The 8,645-nt window shown below is 33.6% G+C and overlaps 1 protein-coding gene across 1 annotated transcript in view; it reads right to left on the bottom strand.

Moving 5' to 3' along the window:
* Window positions 1-6,940, bottom strand: part of capt (adenylyl cyclase-associated protein 1) — a 94,607-nt gene extending 87,667 nt beyond the window's left edge. Inside the window, exon 1 of the mRNA XM_017610677.1 lies at window positions 6,819-6,940. The gene's annotated coding sequence lies outside the window, so the exon portion shown is untranslated. The remainder of the gene's footprint in view (window positions 1-6,818) is intronic.
* Window positions 6,941-8,645: the final 1,705 nt, after the last annotated feature.

Raw genomic sequence — 8,645 nt, forward strand, 5'->3', positions numbered from 1 at the left:
AACTACTTGAAAACTCATGTTCCATTCATTCCAATCGGTGTTTTTTCGATTATTTATAAGTGGAAGTCATATTTTATCATCTTTAATACGCCATTTCAGATTTATTGTTAATTGGTTGGCCTAAGTAAAATAAGAATGAAAGTAAGAAGTTGTAAATGAAAAGAAAATGAAGGAAAAGTATTTTGGTTTTGTTTTTGTGTACCAAAACTTTAATCAAAAGATGTAAAAAAATGTCAACGAAAACAGTAACAGCCGGTGTGAAAAGCCTTCAGCCCACAATCTCAAAACTCGTTTTCAAAGTGTTTTCGTTGTCGGTCAGAACATGGTATAATGGCGCTAAAAATTTAATGCGAAATAATGCGAAAAAATTTAATCTATCAGGCATGTTCTGCAAATCGTTGTATATTTGTAGTCATTGTAATGTATTATGTAGATGTTTCAAATCGATTTAGTGCCAAATTTTTCCCTTTGTTATAAATCCTCCGAAATAGATTTTGTAAATCGTGCCGATGTGAAATCGTACGATAAATTTCGATAAAACTGGTTTCGAAAAAAACATGCCTGTATATCGCACGTTTAATAATGTAACGAAGTATTTCAAAATTTCAATTTTGTGGGAAAAGGCAGTCAAAGTTTTATCAATTCATACAGTTGGTATACAAAAAGACAGATGGAAGGGCAAATATCTTCGCCATATTTGGGAAATTTGGTTACCTCTTAGACTAAACATATTCTACTTATCAAGCTTACTATTTGCATAATTAAATCTCCAAAAACGTAAATTTTGACTTACATCTATATATTATTAAACGTGCGATATGTTAATACGCCAACATAAATTTTGTCTCCGTTGGTCTGACGATTCTACCGAACCGATTTAAAAACCAAGAACATCATTGAAAAGGTATTTTTCTGTGGATGAGAGCGTTTTTAAGGAAATGATGATGAAAATTTCCGTATTTGTGTATAGTTCTGGTTGAAACCTGTTCAGTTTGAACTGTTTTCGCATTTTGTTTCACTTCTAATTTGAAATTAAACTTTGTATCAAAGATAAATGTGGTGATGAAGAAATAAATGACAACGATGAAGACAAAAAAGAGAATGTAAAATTGAAGATAAAGACGAAAATGGAGACAATGAGAAATACAGAAGAATTCTAACGAAAGGGTAGAAAATGTATTGAAATTTTTCGATAAGAATCGAAGGCCCCTATTGCGAGTGTCGATTGGCAGTAGAATAGAAATTTGTCGATCGAGTCGATCATCTTTTATTTTGCTATTGTGTAACTTGATCAATAAAAATGTGTACTAATGTGAATGGTTGATAGGGATGCAAACGATGCATCGATATTTTTGAAACATCGATAATATCGGTTCAAAATTCGATGTTTCCCATTGATGGTTACGATTTCTTATTCAGTCATTAAAAAAAACCGGGATCCCGTTTAAATTATAACGAAATTGGGCCTTCGAACTTTAGGCTCAGCAAACTTACGACGGCATGCATTTCTATTCTATTTATAGGAAGGGTAAAGGAATGGTAAATAAATAGAGGAAAAATACATCCATGTAATTATTTTTCTAATTGAATTACAGAGAGTTGGAATTGAAAAGTATTAAATTTTCCTTTTAATGGGACCACAACCTAACAAATTTTGAAACATCGGATACCATCGATATATCGATGTTTTTCTGGCGATGTATTTTAGCATCGATGTTTATTGTTCTGATGCATCGAAACATCGATGTATCGATGTTACTCCCCGAAATTCGCATCCCTAATGGTTGACAGAATTGTAAACAGCTGTTTGTTTGTTTACATTTGTTTCTTTAGTGTTTTATTTACATCATTTTTAAAATAATTGCTTTTATTATAAAATTAAAAAAATGAACACAGTTGAAATATGGTTTAGTGATGAGGAAGATGATACGGATCCCTTGGAATCGGAAGCTGAAGTGTATGTACATATGTGAGTTTTATTAATAGAAGTTGGGGTAGAAGTTTCACGGTTTTTAGGCTTCACATGATTTGCAGGAAAAGCTGTTTTCCTCATTAATAAACTTTATGGAAGTTTAAGAAATACGGTACGGTTTAGATATTTGTACAATGATGTTGGGTATTTGTGTCCAAACGCGTGACCCGAGTTTAAAAACTTTAACATACAAGTGTAGTGAAAGAATTCAACTTTAATTTAAAATAAAGATTTCAAATTTCCGAGCACTAATCAATTGATAAATTATGCAGTTTTTTGTAAAGTTTTGATGTTGGTTCTGCGCAAAAAGACTGTGGATGGCGTAGCCGGAGTTATATGCACAAGAAATATTGTATATGTATCTTTCCCAATAGAAGCAGAGCTTCCTCCCCTACACTTTCCGGAAATTCCTTTGCCTATGTCCTCACTCTCTTGCATCAGCACGGCCAACCGCGCAAGTTGCCTTTTGTTGATTATAATTTTTGATCTGTAATTCAGGCACATACATACACATTTATATTTCACAATTTTTTACAACTTCCAGTTCAATTGACTTACTTTTTATCCATTATAGTACCACTTTCTTATGTAAATTTTATAAACGCAAACTCCAACTACTAAAAAACAGCAATAGAAGGATGAGCGAATAAAAAGTATTCACAGTCTCTAATTAAGCGACTAATACTAGGTTCACATATAAGTAGATTATCCTAATTTTCGAGCTTAACACCCTAATCTGTAATTATAACAAGAGATTAGCCATATAAAATTCGTCCCTTGTTAATCTGTAATTATAAAATAATCTCAGATTTAACCGATAACTTTTCGGTGTCCATCCTAGTTTTATCGATTGTTTTTGCGAAAGAGAGGAGAAATGCCAAATGTAAAAGTAAACAAAAATGTACGCTAGCAAGTAAAAGAGGTTTGTAAAGGTATTTTTAATTAAATGTTAAGTTAAAATATATTTATATTGCTCATTATTGCAGAAAAACGTGATCACGGTGGCACAGAGAAAAAACATAACTTTTCCTTGAGATGTGAGAACAACAAGCACAACAAATTTGACGGCTAATAATCTGAGATTTGCCTGTGTAAACGGGGTGATTAAAAAACAAGCTTTGATTGAGATAATATTGATATGTGAACATAGTTTAAGCGACACTCGCAATAGCATCGATAATCGATAATCGCTTAAGAGTCGTTTATCTACTGCCAGTAGACATTCGCAATAGGAGTGGAAGTAAATTCAGTCATAAAAAATTAAAACTATGTTCACATATCAATATTATCTCAATCAAAGCTCGTTTTTTAATCACCCCGTTTACACAGGCAAATCTCAGATTATTAGCCGTCAAATTTGTTGTGCTTGTTATTCTCACATCTCAAGGAAAAGTTATGTTTCTTCTCTGTGCCACCGTGATCACGTTTTTCTGCTATAATAAGCAATATAAATATATTTTAACTTAACATTTTATTAAAAATACCTTTACAAACCTCTTTTACTTGCTAGCGTACATTTTTGTTTACTTTTACATTTGGCATTTCTCCTCTTTTTCGCAAAAACAATCGATAAAACTAGGATGGACACCGAAAAGTTATCGGTTAAATCTGAGATTATTTTATAATTACAGATTAACAAGGGACGAATTTTATATGGCTAATCTCTTGTTATAATTACAGATTAGGGTGTTAAGCTCAAAAATGAGGATAATCTACTTATATGTGAACCTAGTATTAGTTATCGAATGTTATCAAGTTACCGAAATTTATCGAATCATCGAAATTTATAGCTATCGAAATTTATCAAGTTATGCATATTATTGAGTTATCGCAACGCATTATTCAAATTGATCAATGTTTATTGAGTTGTCGAAATTTACGGATAGTTATCGAGCTATAAAAATTTATGGGGTTATCGAAATGTGTCAAGTAAATGAAATTCATCAAGTTATCGATATTTATTGAATTATCATTATTTATAGTGTTAACGAGATTTGTCGAGTTCTCGTAATGCACCGAATTCTTTGAACTTATCGAGTTATCGATATTTATTGATTAACTGAAATTCTTGGATGTATGGAATCGCAGTTTTTGGAATTTTCAAAATATATCGTGCTATCGAAACTTCAAGGTTATATGAGTTTATCAAGTTATCATTTCTTATCGAATTTTATCGTATCACTAGAGGGTAACGAGTTATCAAAGTTTGTCAATAGCTTTCGAAAAATATGGAGCTATCAAAACTAACCAATTTTATCGAAATTTATAGAGGTATCCAAAGTTTATCGAGTTATCGATTTTTCAATTATCGAAATTCATCGTGCTCTTGAAACGAACAGTTATCGAAATTAGTCGAACTGTCGAATTTTGTTGAGGTATCGGATTTTAAAGTTTTTTAAATTCATCGAGTTATCGATATGTATAAAATAATCCAAATTTATAGACAAACTGGAAGGTATGGGGTCAACTCCAAGTTATAAAACTGTAAACTTTTCCCTTAAAATGCCGCCTCAAGTGGGTAGATATCTTAAAAAGGAAAAATTTTAGAGCTAAATTTGTTAAAGCATAAAACTCGCGACTTTTTAAACTTTTGATTCGGACGGACGGAAACGAGCGTTTCTAAGAATTTAATTTAGCGTAAATTGTTTTTTGGGACCCTAAAGAAGTCTCTCAAAGTTACAGAAAAATCTAAAATGAGTCCGCGACGATTTTTTGTATTTTAAGACGATTTCATATGAGTAACATTCTCTCAAAAAAATTAAGTTAATAGTTGTGTTGGTTTACTCATTTCCAGTAAAATCCAGTAAAAGATTTCACGAATTTTCATGTTTTGGCGTTTTTGTACGCAAAAACTTGCAAATTAGGAGAAATTGAGAAAGCGAAAAATTACAGTTGAAGTTGCAAGATTTTACTGGATAAATAGAAGTGTTCGCTATGCAAAAAATTTGTACAAGTTGGTACCAATTGTTACTAAACCGTGTTTGTTTAGCCAAAAACCCAGTAAAACTTGCAAGGAGAGAGAGAGCACAATTTTGACATTTCATTTGGAGGGGATATTGCAAATTCGTGCTGGGAAAATCTTTGCCAGTAAGAATTTGCAAGCATGATTGTGGCACACGGTTGCATTTTTGTCAACACTAATTTGAATCAACAAGTTAGTTAAATTTAAAAATTAACAATCTTGTTGCGATTTACTAATGAAAGAAGTATGAAATATTTGTTTATTCAATTAATTTTATTAATTCCAAACATTCGAAAGGTACTCGGCAGAAAAAGCTGGGCCCGAATCGCCACATACGATATCGTACTACTCGTCACGAAAAGCACATTTTATTATTATGACATACGTGAACGTACTCTTTGTCCCATTCAGCTTATACTGCCTGACGTATCACGTAATTTCTTTCGTATCGTTTTCGATACGTGAACGGAGGTTACGATTCGAGCCCTGTATTCGTAATCGGAACGCACTCGACACCGCTGTCGATACAGAAAATCCGACAGTGACTCTCACAAAGAAATTGAAGCGTATGTTGAAGAAAGTCAGAATAAGAAGAAATATACGTATAGGTCCTGTTTTGATTTCCATCAGAAATAATTTAAAAAATTTATTATGCTCGAAATGCAACCGTGGACACCAGGTGGCAGTGAAGCTTGCAAATGTTTGCTAATTCCTGTTCGCGCAAAACTTGGTAAGTTTCTCTCTTTGGAAGAGTAAGGTATCTTATTCTCTGAATTTTGTTACTGGCTAAATCTTACTGGCAGTTGCATAGCGAACACTCCTATTTTTACTTGTATGAACGAAAAACAACTGATCGCATGTTGGTGGATATAATTTAAACTAATAAGGAAACTGTTTATTTGTTTTCATTGTTGAAATTGACAAAATAAACCTATTTAAATATAAAATATATTGTTTTATTAAGAATTTGCTGCGAATAAACAAGCAATTTATCAGCTGTTAATGAAACTTGCAAATTATTACTGGATTTGCATTCGCGTTTTTTTCGGGATACTTTTTCTATGAGATAATTCTCAGAAATTAAGGTACTGGAGAGTTGCTGGCATGTTACTGGATAATTTGTGAACAAGCACAACTGGCAAGTTACTAACCTGTCGGCGACTCTGACACAGGACGATAAGATCCAGCGTTTGGACCGCATCAGTTTTTTATATATTTAATTTATTAAGATAATAACACAAATACTAAATACTTCGTTTGGAACTGGTTTGAAGCACAATTGAGGAAAACTGACTTGTGGATTACACATAATTTAATTTTATTACTCTACTAACTACTTGTTGTGACGCCAATTACAGCCTGAATCACCATCCAAAAATAAAAATGTACATAATACATACAATTTGATAAAATTAACCAGCTGCCAAGTACACTTGTGGACATTGTTGTTGCCCGTGCTGGTGTTGGAGGAACGTCAGTGTGATGGTAAAATAAAAAGCGTTCATCAAACAAAACGCCTACGTTTGTTTTTATTTTCGTCCATTTTTCACAAATAATAATGCGAGTTTTCTTTCGTGCACCACAGTCTCTTAGACATCAGTACTTTCAATCACGCCCAAGCTTCTCAGCCAATATCTATGGCCTTGATATCCACAGACCAAAACGTTACACTCTAATATCATCCAGGAGGTCAGGCGACCGCGCATAGAAACACCTAAAAGTCTTAAAGCTACCGATGCCGGCATAGTTTTCTCCCCATTTCAGTACACTATAGCACAATACTTTACATTCTATTGTGCATTACATATTAAGATTAGCGCTAACCCAAATTCAAGTTATGTACTTATCATTTCTTTTCAAACATTGGCTATACATTTCACTTACCAGATAATATTTTTAATATAAATGTTATAAGATTTATCGCACTGAAAATCCGTCCGCTTCAACCACAAAATCACTATAAAATTACTCATACAAGCAGGTTCGCCTCCCAGAAGATTTTCCGGAGTTTCGTTTTGTTTCACTATGACATTCTCAATAAATATTTGGCCATTGGCCACCAAACTGTGAACAGGGCGCTTCAAAAAAATGAATCAAAAATTAATTCGCACTTTAGGGCCGGTTACTCAATGTCTGGTTAACACTAATCTCCGGTTAAACATAGTTATCGACGTTACCGACTCCCTGTTATATGCATGGAGTCGAAGTCGTCGATAACGATATTTAAGCGCAGATTAGTGTTAACCAGACATTGAGTAACCGGCCCTTAGTGTGCCCACCGAAAATTGACCCAAAATAGTCGAAAGGGGTGTCAGACGATGCGTATTACTGCCGGTGTTGAGCTGAACGTCCATAATTTTATTTACTGCGGCGTTGCGTTGATCCGCTGGTGCGTTGACGACGTTGAAAAATTTGCTGTTACAGTTCTTGCGTTGTGACGCTCATTGTTTTGTAAACAAAAAAACAGCTGATAAGCATATCCACAAATGTAATTTCAAATGATAACGCATGAATGCAACAGAAAAGTAGTGAGTTGGTTTACCTTCGATGGCAACTGCGTTAACGCATTCGTAACGGCGTCGTCTGTAACAGCTGTCATACAAATGCACGTATTCAATTTCATTTGACATTGGCGGCGTGAAGCATTTGCCGGCGTACGCATGTTGTGTACCTTCACTTTTAAGAATCCGAAGGCGGAAATTGATTTCGTTTAACCGTTTAAGTTATTGACAAAAACCCGTTTCGTTCAGGTCAACTTTGTTAATACTGAAATCACATTAACAAACGCACAAAATGAATGCATATTGGTATTTACATGATCACTATGGCTTAATTTAACTGAATTTGTATCATAACATTACGAAGCTAACCAATTTATTAAACTATCAAAGCGAAAACTATCCCTGAAAAACCAGCGTCTCTTTTATTCTTTTTTTTTATTAAACAGCTATGTATATAATAGCCCAAAAAATGGCTGGAACCACAAATTGATTCTTACGAAGCCAGTTTATACAAAATATTGATTGTAGAACCAAAAACAGATATTCTTTCACAGGATCCAATTATTAAAAGTTTTGTAAGTAGCTTTTTTCTAAAATTTGATTCTCCCACCCACAGGGACAGTTTTTGGTAGCAAGAGAAAAGGGAAAGAATTCGATCAGACTTCCTAAAATGGTAGCTAAATTCCGCAAAAAGGTTTGGATAATAGCGAATGGTGGTATTTTAAAACAAAAATTATATAATTTAAACAAGCTTATTTACATCGAATATAACCCCTGATCGTTATTAAAAATAAATATTTCTAAGTATATCTACGCCAAACTTTCGTACGTCCGACGGGGCATAACTCAAGAATGAATGGTCCACTTTGAGATTTGTTTTCCAGATGATGGATATGAAGAAGCTATTTGTTTCCGGGAAACTTATGGAATATTTATTTAAAAAAAATGACAAATAAAAACATTTGGAGCTTACGTTTCTTTCGCTGTTATGGCTTGGTTGCTTCGAATATGGTAATTCGAGTTCTTTGATGTTGCACTTTTAGTGTGCTGGGGAAATTATGCCACCGTCAAAATATTAAACATTGGCTTACACAGTCACGATCAGTGTTGCCGTTTTAACCCTTTGGTGGCTAGATTTAGCTACAACATCCTTTTTTTGGCCACATAAATTTAAAATTGCCCCTAGCCCTTTTTTAGCCCTTTGGAGAAT

This window comes from Rhagoletis zephyria, unplaced genomic scaffold (assembly GCF_001687245.7).
Source record: "Rhagoletis zephyria isolate East Lansing unplaced genomic scaffold, Rhagoletis_zephyria_1.1 Rzeph_scaffold_00330, whole genome shotgun sequence".
In the NCBI taxonomy this organism is placed as follows: domain Eukaryota; kingdom Metazoa; phylum Arthropoda; class Insecta; order Diptera; family Tephritidae; genus Rhagoletis; species Rhagoletis zephyria.